This window comes from Choloepus didactylus, chromosome 9, assembly GCF_015220235.1.
Source record: "Choloepus didactylus isolate mChoDid1 chromosome 9, mChoDid1.pri, whole genome shotgun sequence".
Lineage (NCBI taxonomy): Eukaryota > Metazoa > Chordata > Mammalia > Pilosa > Megalonychidae > Choloepus > Choloepus didactylus.
Window position 1 is genome coordinate 42179302 of NC_051315.1, and position 15397 is coordinate 42194698.

At 35.1% G+C, this 15397-nt stretch overlaps 1 protein-coding gene across 3 annotated transcripts in view; it reads left to right on the top strand.

Moving 5' to 3' along the window:
• GALNT13 (polypeptide N-acetylgalactosaminyltransferase 13) overlaps nucleotides 1–15397 on the top strand; it is a 574420-nt gene that overhangs the window by 253711 nt on the left and 305312 nt on the right. The window lies entirely within an intron of this gene.

Genomic DNA, 15397 nt, shown 5'->3' on the forward strand with positions numbered 1-15397 from the left:
TTTTGCCATGCTGCAATAAAAGATGAACTAAAATTGATCAATAAGCATTCTCAAAGCCCAATTCTAAAAGAACACTTATCTTGTATTAAAAAAATCTTATTTTGAAGTCATGGGAGTATTTTTACCTTAATGTGCTATAAAATAAAGAAGGGAAATAATTAAAATTGGTTCAACAATGTAGGGGAATAAATATAAATTAACTATGGAGATATTACGGTATAATGATACATATTAAATTACTTCCCCTTCCAAACAGCATGAATAAAGAGCTATTAACTATAGCTTGCTATGACATTCATTACTCATTAGATGATATTAATGCCTAATATAAAGAGATTTTAAAACTGTTTCCTAAAGTCAGTGCTAGTATTTATTCCTGTAGAAAACAGAATATATTACTAATGATTGGAAGTGACTATGCCAGAGCAAACTGCTTTTCTCTTCTGGTTAAAATAAAGTCAAGGGGAAAATTCCTCGAAAGATTCATAAAGACCTTAAAAATCAAGTCAGAGTGCAGAATCTACAAAAATAGATTTTAACCATAGTAGGTTTTGTTTTAAGTAGTACATGATTTAAACTAGCAATGTGTAAGTGCTGAAAATTGAACACCTCCTTATGTAGGTATGAAAAGGTGGTGATGAAAGCATCAAGTATTATGAAAAAGAAAAGTCCTATGAATAAAAACATAGAAGATATTTTAAACACTGCCAGAAAAAAATGTGGTAATATATGTATAAATATGTTTTGTACAGACATATATAAGTATACACATATATGTATATATTCATTCATATATATTTATATAGTCGGAAAGACATGTTAAGAATTCTAAGAGAAAACTATAAAGAAATAGAAGAGATTTATTGCTTATCCTCAGACTTAAAATACTGTCTGTTACTTCATATTGGTTTAGATTTTAATCTGTAGCTTGCCTAGATGAGTTAGGGCCCACAATATGCCATGGGTCTTACGATGCAACAAAAATTCCTTTGAAAGAGCAAAGTTTAGATAATAAAAGCCAAGGTGTAAATGACAATATTCCGTATAGATCTGAAGAGTTGTAAGAATGTTTGTGTTCATTTAAAGATACACATTATTGGTGGGTGAGCATTATGTTGATTTTCATTAAAGCATTTAAATTTTACAATTACCAGCTTTCTTTGACATACTCAGTAAATGCTTATTAAATGAGTGTTGACTTAAGTTTTGTGTGTTTTGAATAGTTGAGTTCCTAGAATACTTGGATACTTAAAAAAGGGCAAGGATAGTATATGACAGAGTTCGGAAATTTTAATGGCATGTTTGCATTATTCAGCAGCACATTTGATTTCATTCTTTTGACTGTTAAATAAAGTCATCCTTTATTTTAGCATATTATTAGTATCCTGGTTGTTTTATGATTATTAAATAACACAAATGCCCAGAGGCATTGGAGAAGTCAAAGCTCAGTATAAATTAATGCTAAGCAATAATATTTATAATGATTATGATTAAATACAATGATCAGCAGCTTGTTTATACAGTTAGCTAGTAAAATGTTGGATTTTCCAAAATTCAAACATAAGGGATGGCAGTGGGAGGCAGGTAGTGATCAGAAATGAGATCACTGATATTTTGGTAGAACATTAGAATTTTTTCTCCTCCTCTAGAAGTTTTCTCCATGGAAAAATTATCAAACTATCACTTGGAAAATATTACATTTTGCATTACAGGGCCTCTCACAACAAATTTACATCAGTTTATTTTGATGGCCTGAAATTATTGCTGGAACTTCTGCAAACAAATCTAATTTAAGTATCAAGTAACCATTTAGGTAATAGGAAATCTGGGTCTATTACCTGACAGCTAAATTGAAGAATTGATAAAATTTCATAATACTGAATTTACTGATGGAATATGCAAGCTCCCTATCAGGTTACATGTGATTATTCTGAAATGCAAACCCTACAAAGTTTTATTGGCCTCATGATGATTTTAGTGTCATGGAGACTGGCAGATTCTTAACCCCAATCCAAGGAATATATTCTGATTAATATTTAAAATAAAATAAGCAAATAAGCAAATATAATGTTTCCACTATATGTGCTCCACCAACTTAAACTCCCTCTTCCAATTTTGTACACCCCCCTCCACCCACATACATACACACATTCTCAACCCCACACCAGAAGAAGCACACATACAGAGTACCTTAACAGGTCTTATTCCATGAAAAGTAGCAATGTGATTATCAGGAGAGGCAGAAAACTGCACCTACCATTGAAACGCAATTAATATTTTGGCCCTCAGAACTCCTATCCAATAATCTCCTCCTCTTCTTGATATTGGGCCAATATAAAGAGTGTGACCCCATGTCTTGCATTAAGGTGAGCACCAAAATGAAATAATACCTATATAGCCATCAGTGCAATGTGATAGCAAAATTGTCTGAGACAAGAAGAAATGCATGTTATCATCACTTCTTCCACAGTGATTTCCAAGTGTCATGCATGCAATCCTGGAATACATAAGATGCTGCATTGGGTGGGAAAGGAACATATTAGAATTTCTATAGATTTTTTACTACTTAAATGTTTGTATTTTTGGTTTAGAGTAATGTATATATTAATTATGAACATATAAACATAAGTTATTACAGATATATGCTCATACACTTTTTAATGGATTGGGGAACATCATCCCCTCCAAAAAAATGTTATATATTAGAGGTTAAAATATTGTTCAATCCAGGGAAAATGAGGAGTTAAATGTTAACCAAAGTGGTTAACTGTAGAATTTGCCCTATATTTGGGGAATCTACTACAGCCTCTACATTCCTTTTAAACCCTTATATCAGCAGGAAGCAGATGGCACACTTCAAGCAAGTAGCTGAGGAAAGTATAATTCAAGGGCTATTTAAGAAAACGTTAGCAGAGTTAGAGAAATCAGCAAAGGATGGTTGTACTTTGGGCTAGTAATCAGGGGATAAGTAATTGCCACCCCTGGCCCTTAAACTGAAGGGGAGGAAACAATGATCTGAACCCATAAAAAGTAGCTTTGTGGAGAGGGACACATCACCGGAAATGTGGCCTTTGGTTTAGGGACAAAGCCAGTGTGGAACAATCCCACAATGAGGGAACAAAGTGAGTAAATATTCTGACTTCATTTTGTTTTGGTTTGCTAAAGCTGCTGGAATGCAATATACCAGAAATGGATTGTGTTAACAATGGGAATTTATTAAGTTACAAGTTACAATTCTAAGACCATAAAAATGTCCAAATTAAGACATCAACAAGAGATACCTTCTCTGAAGAAAGGCTGCTGGCATCTGGGGTTCCCCTGTCAGATAGCAAGGCACATGGTGTCTGCTGGTCCTTTGCTTCTGAGGTTTCATTGCTCTCAGCTTCTGAGCATCTGTGGATTCTCTCTTAGCATCTCTGGGGTGTTTCTCTCTCTTTGCTCTCTCCCAATGGTTTCTGCCTTTTATCCTCTCATAAAGGACTCCAGTAAAGGATTAAGACCCACCTTGAATGGGCTGGGTCACATCTCAATTGAAACAACCTAGTTAAATGGTCCCACCCACAATAGGTCTGCACCCACAAGAATGGATTAAAAGAACGTGGTTTTTCTGGGGTACCTAACAACTCCAAACCAGCACACCTACCCTCCAGACTCTTACTGATTTCTTCCATTAGTCAAACCCCACCTGATACCAGAGGAGATGGTTCACTCATGTAGTCCCTAAAGGTCAGTCTCCTTGAGCATAGACCACGACAGATAAGAGTGGATCTGGAGGAGCAAATGGAAAATTACCAGCACCCCACCCCTTTTTCCTTTTAGCATCTGCTCTTTTCCAGATGAAAAATATGTATTCCTAATACAAGGGGCACAAATCACATTAACTGCCATATCATAATGAATTGATGTCAGTTCAGTAATAGTCCCAAACAAAATCTAAACCATTAGCAAACCTTAGTGCTCTTCATTTACGGTAATGTAGAGAAATATAGGGAAAGGAATTCTTAATTAATATAAAATACAGGTGTGCTAGTCCCCACTTAATGTAGCTGGTCATGAGGTTTAAAATGATAATTATAAATTCTTTTAACCCCATCCATTGCATGTGTCCCCTTATCACTGGTAGCATATAATCTGGACAGTACTTTTACATGGTGATATGATAAGACTTGGTCAGTCCTGCTTTTACCATGACTGTGTTTCCTAGTGAAAGCATTTCTCCCATGGGCACTAGCCCCCTTAAACCTATAATGTCCAAAGTTATAGAAATGGAATGCAATTATTCCATCAGTGAGTTATTTGGTAAAAGAGGCCACTCCCCTCTCCTTCTTTGGTTCTTGCATCTGTGCATTTTGTCTGCAGGAGTGATGACAGCATACAGTGGACACTGGTATAAGGTCTGTAACACATTCTGTGGGCTAGTACCTCAAATTGTGGTGGCCAGAGAAGGCAAATTCCGGTATCTGTATCCAGTATCCACAATGTTGAAAAGTGTCTGAGGTAACCAACTTCCCACCAGATGGTCAAGAATGGTGTCATATGAGTGGCTCTTTGTTGACTTCTGCTATTGGCAACTTGGGTGACCATAACCATATCAACCATGATGAGAAGTTCATGTTGTCATACTTCTTATTAGTCTTCATCAGTGCTATCCTGGGCACTTAATAACTTTTACATTGAGCAAGCTCTGGGTTAACTGAAAACTGAGACTTACTGACAGCTTATAGGAAGGATAATTTTGTCCATCTGATTATTGTGAGGCTTCTCTATCATGGAAGCCTTCTCTGGATGATTACGTGGAGAATGAATATCTATCTTTTGTTCCTGTTTCAAGAAAATCACTCCTATACTGCTCCATCAGACATCCTAGTTATCAATCATTCAATCTGGTTGTTTGAAAGTTTCTTAGTAGCTGTGAAGCTTGTTAGCCACTGTTCATGGGTTATGTAGATAATATCTCAATCATATCTTCCTTTACACAGTGTTCAATCTGGCATACTCTGAATTTCCACATGATAGGAGGATTTCCTTTCACCCACCAACTTTCAGGGCCACCCTTGAGTGGAGTTGTAAAGAAGCATCTTCCAACTGGCACTAGTACTGTGTAGATTCTTAATTAATCTAGACCTGCAATTTTTCTTCCTCCATTACCTGGTCATAGGAAACTCCCTGTCATTGTAGCTGTAGGTGTGAAAGACAACTCTCAGCAACCCCACAGAGAAAGAACTAGAGAAATAAATACCTTAACTCCATTCAGCTCATTTCCTCTACTTTAATGTCATTGCCTTCTCAACCAAAAGCCAGAGGACCAGGGGCTTTGTTGCTGTGAGCATAGAGGTCAGCAACTTAGAGCACAGGGCAGGTGGAGAGGATGCCGAGTGAGGGCCTTGAGTGCCAAACAAAAGACATCCAGCACAACTGCCATCAACAAAATCTCCCAATGCAGCAGCAGATTTGATTTGATAATTTAGGATATTTTAGGGTGAGATGATCTATAGCTTTCTCCTACTCACACTTAATCCAGTATGACTTCATTAAAAACTTTTAATTGCAGACTTTTGTTAAAGTATCATTTTACCTCCAATATGAACTCATAACAACCTTCTGAGTAATATTTCCTCCCTTCACATGTTCTATGATTAATGTTAGTTAATAAATTTGCAGAGTTTTTAGACATCAATACAACATCATAATAAAATAAAATGTTACATTCAGAAATCACTTTGAAAATATCTATCCCCCTCCTCAACTAGATGCACGATCAGTGAATGCAGTGCTCTTTTCTTTTTCACCAAACTGGGTATATTTTTGCAAATTTGGTGAATCATATCTATGATAGTATGCTGAATGCTGAGTATATTATTGTTTTAGGAGCAATGTATAATGAATATTGGGTTATATAAAGTGCTTTTTTAAAACAGCCATCGTTCCCCTTGAGATGTCTTATTCTTAAGGGTTTCCCCAAACTTTTAACCAAAATCTTTGCTTTTCTTTCCAGAGAATTCATGGTTTTAGTCAAGGTTTTGTTGGTCCACCCCTCCTCGTCTGGGCAGAGATGGAAAACATGAGGAGATTTCTTATTTAAAGCTGAAATTAAGGCTATTACTAAAGCCATTCCAAGATAAGAGCCTTTTAGATACTTTTAATGAAGCTTATTTTTAATTCAGAAGGAAATAATTTCATATTTCAGCATTATTTTATTACTTTAGTGAATACTTTTAAGTGTTGGACTATTTTTCCAGGAAACATTTATGACTGTAACATGTGCCAGACAGCCTCTTTATGTATTTAAAGATAATATGGACTTAATGGATGCATAGAATAGTTTTGTAAGGATAATTGTGAAAATTTTAAAAATTTATGATAATAAAGGAATTTGATTTTTCCTACCTAGTAACCAAGAACTTTGCCACTTGTGCTTGCTTAGCTACCAAGTATTTTCCTTATCTATAAATTGTGACAAATTTTCTATGATCCACTTTCCTACCAGAATACACCATAATTCTCTGTGGGTACTATACCATTCCACCTGTTTATCTTTATGTACATTAAGTTCTCCTTCAGGAACTCCACCTGACTCTGATTCTTTCTTTTTTGTGTCCCCAACATTTACTGATTTTTACCCGTCATTATAAAAGCCAGGTTACCTCCATATTCACGAAGCTAAAGGTTTGGTTAATATGTAGCTGAAATCACCTTACCAGGTAATGTTGAACTGATTTAGAAAATACAGGTAATACAAAAGATGGAATGTAAAAGCTCCTGTTATCTCATGAACTACTGCTGATTTTCACTTAATATATACATATTCATCATTTAAACAATTACAAAAATGGTCTTACATTGTATGATGTTTTATGATCTCCTTTTTTCACTTTGCATAATATGGACATTTTCCACATAGTTAAATGTTCTATAGCATAGTTTTAATTACTACATAGTGTTTTTTATTGGATATAACAAAATTAATTTAGTACTTAGCATGTACATATATATACACACTTAAATACTATGCATACATTCATACATACATATTTTCATGTGTAGACACATATTACCGCTTTAATCATCCATTCAAGTAAACCTTTGGGCACTTCTATATTTATTTCCTTAGAATATCTGTCTTTGAAAAGCATTCCTGAATCATTTTTTTGAGAAGAGCATGATAGCAAGGCACAATAAAGGCAGCTGCTGCAGTACATAAGAGGCATTGGCATGTAACATTTTCTTTAAACAACACTTGGACATTATTTAGCTATTTTATAGGAGAAGAAATTATGGACAAGAAAGGCAAATTAACTGGTCCAAAACTAAACTTCTTCAGAGTTGCTCTGCTGTCTTCATCTCAAGTGTTGGAATCTCTGTCCTTCTAATGGGCCAGGTCAAAAACCTTAGAATCATCTTTGATACTCTCATTATCTCTTATCCATGTTCATCCATTGGGGGATACTGTCAACTTCAAAGATGTCTCCATAATATCTTTACTTCTCACAGCATACATTGCTGTCATAGTGGTCCAGCTACTATGCCTGCTCTTTAGTCTACTCAACACAGCAGCCAGAGACATCATTATAAAATATGTCAGGTAATATCCTCCTCTGTTCAGAATTTTCCGATAGCTCACTACTTCACTCAGAGTGAAAACAAAGCCTTTACAAAAGGCTTCATGGTCCTGGATTATTTAGCGCTTCATTACATCTCTGATGTCATCTATTACAACTCTTGTCCTTATTTATTCAGTTCAGTAAATTGGTCTCTTTATTTATTTTTCAATTATGTTTGCTTTTTTTAAAAAACAAAACAAAACAACAATTTCAGGCATGCTCCTGTCTGCAGAACTTTGCTCCAGAACTTCATTCCCTTTGCTTGGGATGTTCTTTTCTAGTTATTCTCTTGATTAATTTACTCACTTCCTTCAAGTCTTTGCTTAAATCTCACCTTCTCAATGAGGCCTATATTCTCACCCTATTTTCAGGATGTGCTCCCCACACTTGGCACTCCCAAACCCCCTTATCATTCTCTATTTTTTTCCCCAAAGCAATTATAATTTTTAATACAATAGGTAATTTGTTTATTATATTTATGGTTTATTGCCTTTGGAGCTAGAATGCAAGCTTTATGAAGGCTACAGTATTTGCCTGTTTTGTACACAAACACACACACATACTGTGTGTGTGTGTGTGTGTGTGTGTGTGTATACCTAGAACAGCAGTCACTTAAAAAATATTTTTCAGTGAATGAATAAATTAATGAAATGTCTGTCATTAGTATCTTAGAGATAAAAGGAAATATTGCATAAAGTAAGAAGAGTTGTTATAAAAGGAGAAATCAGAAAAGAAAAAGCTTTGGGAATAAAGTAAAAAAATTAACTGCCAGAGAACCTCCAAACTGATTTCTTCAGTGACTGTACCATTATACAATCCCAGCAACAATGTAGAAGGGTTCCAGTTTTTCAGTATCCTCTGCAACTGTTGATATTTTCATGTTTTTTTTTAAATGTTGTTGTTGGTTTAGTAATAGCCATCCTAGTGGGTGTAAAGTGGTATCTCATTGTGGTATTGATTTGCATTTTCCTGATTACCGATGATGGTGGAGAAATGTCTGTACAGTACTTTGCCCATTTTATAATTGGCACTTTTTGGTACATACCCCAAATAATTGGAAGCAGGGACTTGAGCATGTTTTGTTTACCAGTGTTCATAGATGCATTATGCAAAATAGCCAAGAAGTGGAAGCAACCCAAATTTCCATCAGTAGAGGAATGGATAAATAAAAAGGGGGTATATATACACAATGGAATATTATTCAGCCATAAAAAGGAATGAAGCTCTGATAAATGCTACCATGGGGATGAATCTTGAAGCCATCATACTGAGTGAAATAAGCCACACAAAAAGACAAATGTTGTATGATATTGCTTAAATGAAAAGGATCTTTTGCAGAGCAAAGTTTTAAAAATTTGATGAATTCCAATTTATTGATTTTTTAAATGGATTGTGGTTTTGGTGTCATGTCTGAGAACTCTACACCAATTCCTAGGTCCTGGAGATTTTCTCCTATGTTATCTTCTAAAGTTTTATAGTTTTGTAGTTTATATTTAAATCTATGACCCATTTTGGCTTAATTTTTTTAAGATGTGGGGCTTAGATTGAGGCTTATGTTTTTGCGGATAAATATCAAATTACTCCCATACCATATGTGGGAAAGACCATCCTTCTTCCATTCAGTATGGGGTGTAAAATAGCTGAATTCTCTATTTTTAAATAACAAAACAGGAAGTAATTAAATTATGTCTAAAACTGATAATAAGCTCTTTTATTTCAACATATACCTGATTTTATTTGATATTGAATATATTATTTGTCAAGCATTAACATTAATTACAATTAAAATTGAATAATGAATTTTGTGTTCCTAGGGATAATTCTTTTTTAACAAGTGAGTTTCTGTAGTTACCAAGCATACTTTTCTTTAAGAAAAATATCTTATGCTTAATGTGTTGCTATAAATTTTTAAATAGGCATATAATATTCCCTTCCCTTTATTGTTTACTTGCTATTCTGTGTATATGGTTACTTTACTACTTAAATTCTCTTCCATTATTGAGCTCACTCTAATACTTCTTAGCTGAACATTCTTTGTCTATAACCAGGTAAAAAAAATCCTGACTCTCAAAGAAAACTTATAGAACTGAAGTGCTGAGTAAACTAGCCTTGTGCTCTTTTCCACCTGATTATCAGTCCTGGAATCTTCCTACTTTAAACAATAAAGGCTTTTATATTACTGGCTGTCTTGTCCAGGTCATAGCAAGCTTCAAGGCATGCTATCAATTTATCACCTACTACCTGCCAACACATTGCAAAACTGTTGGGTAAAAAGTACAAGAAAAAATAGTCCTTTAATAACAGGATTGCCATCCAGTTGGGTAAACCAAACAATTACTTGGCATACAATTTGATCCACCAAATGAAGGTCTTTCTGTTTACCAAGGCATGTGAGGTCCTTTGTGTTCTAGCAATAGCCAACCATTTCTATCCTCATCTTCCGCATCCTGAACATATTCTAGTCATACGATAACTTAAATAGGTCCAATGTGTTCACACACATGTGCTTTAATTTTCTCCTAGTTTAAATGCTCTTCATATATAGCCTACATGGAAAGCCATCCTTTTTCTATTACTTAATTGCTTTTTAAAATGTAGAAAGTAGTATATGCCAATTGTAAAAAGTTAGGAAAGCAGAAAGGAATAAAGTTAATATATGAAACCAGAAAGGTGTCAAAAAAATTATCTTTTCAAGGGCCACCACTACCAGGGTTGTGGTGTATTTCCTTCCAACATTTCTGTATACTTTTTTACATAAGAGGACATTAAGTAGGGCTTTTCCTGGTGTGTTGGAATTCAGCTGATCTCTCAAAGCTGAGATCGCAGGTTATAAGTACTTCTAACATCTCAAAGAGTGCAGCCTGGGAGAAGTCAGACAGACATCCCCATCTGGACTTTGCTGAGAGTTCCAAGCTGGCGTTTCTACTATCCCTAGGCACCCTGTTTGGGAATCTAGAGCTTGCCGATATAGTGAGAAAGAATGCATGGCGTCTGCACTTGTGCAAAGCAAAGCCTTGCCTTTTAGTTGGTAGGTAGACCCCTGATGACTGATGTAGCCTCTGTCTCCCCACCTGTTGGCAGGTGGTAGGGCAAATTGAAATAAGGGCCATTTACACCTCATGTGAGTCATCATTCTAATCAATGTTTGAAACCGGAGCAGATTTCCCTGGTTTCTAGTTTACTCAACCCCACATCAAATAAGAGAGGACTGGAAATTTAAAAGGACAATTTTGAAGGAGTAACTGAGGAAAGTGGAAGTTTTCCAGACTAATGAGGGATGCGTTAGTATTTCCCCCTTCATCCACATGCATGGAGGTTATGTGTTGCCTTCTTACCCTACTGCATTCAAAATCAAGCCAAGAAGGAGAGTCCCCAGAAAGCTGCTCAGAATGTGAAGTATTCTGAAATAATGGGAGGATGGCACTTCATTTCCTAGCTGAATGAGTGTTAGGATGTACAAACTCATAGGTTTGCTCCCTGTTACTACTGAAGCAGAGCATGGTAAGAGTTTTTAGGGAGTTTAACTGGTGCCTTTGCAATTTGTGGGTATATGTGAGGCTAGACAATGATGGCTGGTTCCTGCCTGAAGGATTCTGAAAGTAGGAGGTGATCTAGAACTTCTGTGAGTCAGGGCAGGGCAAGAGCACAGGCAGCAATGGAAGCTGCTCTTCAAGTCTTGGTGCAGCGAGAATAAATTTCCTTTGAGTCAAGGGAAATAGTAACACAAATAAAAATATATTTAGCAATATATATATATATATTTATATAAATATGTATTTAGCAAGTTGTTGTATGGTACATCTTGGGAATACAGGCTCAGACACAACAAAAACTTTCAGCAAATGACTGCTTTATTACTCACACAGCACAAAGGGTCCACAAGAGCAGGGGAAGAGATCCCATAGTGGCCAATTTCCCATGGAGGCCAAATGCTAGGATCAGGATTGATGGATGGCAGCTCTGCATATGAGAATGGGAACTCAGTAAATATTTGTGTTCAGAATGGATGAAAAAATTAAAGGCATACGATAAGCCAATCTGACTGAGGGTTAGGGTATTTTTGAAGGAGATTTGTAAAAAATCAGGCCAAAAAATTAGTTCCTCTCTAGTTACTGCAAGACCCTGAAGGCAATCCTGAGGAACTGGCATTATTCTGTAGTCTGCTGGGTTAAATTTAAAGTTGTTAACGTGTGAGTGACGAGACAAAAGCATTATTTTAGGGAAATTGATTTATTAACAACTGAGTATGAGTATTCAAAGATGAGAGACTAAAATCAATGATGCTAATATATTACAACAATCAAATTGGTGTAATATATTACAACAATCAAATTGGTGGAGATATAAGTGAAAGAAGAGCTACAGTGTCAATGAGAAGAATTTATTTTTTAATTTTTTTGGAAAGTAAGGCACATGGGATAAGCGTTTAGATTTTAGTTCAATGTTATGCATTTACCAAAACACATAGTATATTAATGTGTTCTTTAATGCAATAAAATCAATACACTAAAATAAACTTTAAATTTCTTTTACTCAAGGTTTTTTCTAGATGTGGATTGCCCCATCACTCTGTTTTTCAAATAGAAAATGCTTGTTGTTAATGGGGCATTTCTTTAAATAAGAAATTGTTCATAATGCAATGTACATAAGCAAATAATGCATTTAATATGTACTATTCTTCTGGTAGATTTATCAGTTGGTTTGTTTATATTTTGGTGGTCATGCTCTTTATTATCTTATTTTTTAAGATGAAATAAATGTCCTTTAAATCTGTATATTATGCATTATGTTGAAAAAAATGAAAGATATTTATGAAATTATGTTGCTTGCATGTTATTTCTACAAACATTGTAATGTCATTTTCAGTCAAATTATTTATGATAGTTGTTTAATAATTTCACCATATAATTAGGAATAAAACAACTTACAGCATAATTTGTAACATGTTTTTTCAGTCCAAATCAGCTTTGATATTAGGACAAAACCATCTATATTCAAAGCAATAATCAAGAATCCATAATTTAGTTGTCTTCTATATTACATTTGCCTATGAAAATAGTTAAAAGCATACAGATATCTAATGCCAACGACAAGTCTGTTTTACTTTTTTTAGCTTGGCTATGGGAATTTTGTAGGTGATCCTTTTTTTGGTAATTTTTATTTTTAGCTATGAAGAAATAAATCAACAATTGAGAACAAAATGGGAATTGCTATTTAAAGGTACCTGCAGATCAGATAATCCACATATCCCAATTGCTTATTCTTTTCTGATTCCTGTTTATGTTGTTTGAAGAAGAAAAACCTGTTTTCTTTTAGCAAGATGCATTCTTTCAGATAAGAGCCAGAAAAAGAAAAAGGCTGCATCCAGGCTGCAATTTCTTAGCATTCTTCTTTTTTCTTGAGCAAGGAGAAAAACACCAGTAGGTCTGCTCATTCATAAGAAAAACATTGTGTAAATTGTCAAATATTCATTCATTAGAGGCTGTTATAGAAAAGTGTATTTTATTTGGGGGAGGAAACAATTAACCTAATACACATTAAACTGTTATTTTATTATCCACCACGAAAATGCAAATGATTAAGGAGAATAACTACATTCACTTGCAAACTAGTTATAGGTATAAGGATAGTGTTTATGATAATTTTATTTATGATAACACTGTAACAAGATACCTTAAATCCTACTACCACTGACACAACATTATCTTAATGCTAAGCAAAGGGAATGGTCACAACTTTGAATATATTGCAAATATCACATAATTTTGAGTGTCCTAATTTGATATTCATGCCCTTAGATGTTGTAGTTGAGTACCATTTATTTTCCACATAGAATGAAAGTGTAATTTTATCTGCTTCCTAGCCTTGGATACATGATGTTGACCCTAGGGACTTTCTCTGCAATATGGTGTCCTTTTATTGGAGTTTATAGAGGACATTGTGAAAAGCTGTGAAGGGTAAATTGCTTTCTTGATTTCTGTAAGTTCAAAAAAAATAAAAAATAAAGCACAAAATGTTTTAACTATTTTTTTAATTTAATAAATTTTATTTTGAAATAAATTCAATCTTACAGGAACAGGTGCAAAAACAGTACAAACCCCAAACATAGAACTCCATCATACCCCGACCCCCTCCCCCGATACGCCGATCCACCACCTTTAACATCCTGTCACACCACCCACCGTTTCTTTCTTTCCCTCCCTGTCTCCCTCCCTCCCTCCCTATCTATCATCCATCATCTATTGCTCTGTCCTCTGAACATATGAAAGCAAGCTGCACATGTCTTTGAACAAACAATATAATTCACATATGCCTTTCCCATGGATAAGAACATTCTTTTATGCAATCTCATTAAGCGCAGCTAAGAAGTTCAAGAAATTCAACATTGATATAAAGCTTACATTCTATATTTCCTTTTTTTTTTCTTGTGTCCCATCTGTGTCTCTTTGAGCCTCCCCTCCTCCATCCTCAGATCCCATCCAGGATCATCTTTGGCATTTAATTGTCATCTGTTTAGACTGTCTTTTTTTTTTTCCCCCAATTGTGGAAACATAAGTATAGCCTAAATCTTCCCATTCCACCCCCTCCCTAGCATTCCATTAGTGGGATTACTCACATTTAGAATGTTGCAATGCTATCACCTTCCCACCATCCATTTCTAGAAGTTTCCCTTCACCCCAAACAGAAACCCTACTCTCATTTCTTAACTCCCCATTGCCCCTTCCCCCACTTCTTGGAACCCCTGCTCTACTTTTCATCTCTGTGGTCATATTCTCTGATACTTTCTTTGTGTTTACCATGGGGCTTAAATTTAACATCTTAAATCTATAACAGTCTTGTTTTTCTTTGATACCAACTTAACTTCAATATGACACATAAACTATTCCCCCACCTTTACGTAGTTCTTGTCAAAAATTACATATTTTACCTTGAGTCCAAAACCACTGATTTATCATTACAGTTTATGTATTTTAGATCCTGTAGGAAGTAAATAGTGGAGTTATAAATCAAAAATACAGTAGTATTGGTATTTATATTTACCATGTGATTTTTACTGGAAATCTTTATTTCTTCATGTAGTTTCAGTCAATTGTTTAGTGTCCCTTCCTTTCAGCCTGCTCAACTCCCTTTAGCATTTCTTATAGGACTGATCTCCTGGTGATGAAGTCCCTCAGCTTTTGATTATCTGGGAATGTTTTCATCTCCCCCTCATTTTTATCTTCCAGGTGTTTGTGAATTCTCCAAGTCTCTGAAGGTTATTGACTTCTATTTGTATTCCATTGTGGTCAGGGAATGTGCTTTGAACAAATTCATTTTTTTTTTTTTTTTTACTGAGGCTTGTTTTTATGCCCCAGCATACAGTCCATTCTGGAGAAAGATCCATGATCACTAGAGAAGAATGTGTGTCCCAGTGACCTGGGATGTGATATTCTATATATGTCTGTTAAAATTCTCTATATCTCTCTCTTCTTTCTTTGTTTCTCTGTCAGTAGGGCTCCCTTTAGTATCTGAAGTAGGGCAGGTCCTTTATTAGCAAAATCTCTCAGCATTTGTTTGTCTGTGAAAATTTAAGCTCTCCCTCAAATTTGAAGGAGAGTTTTGCTGGATAAAGTATTCTTGGTTGGAAATTTTTCCCTCACAGAATTTTAAATATGTCATGCCACTGTCTTCTCACCTCCATGGTGGCTGCTGAGTAGTCACTATTTCGTCTTATGTTGTTTCCTTTGTATGTGGTGAATTGCTTTTCTCTTGCTGCTTTTAGAACTTGCTCCTTCTCTTCAGTATTTGACAGTCTG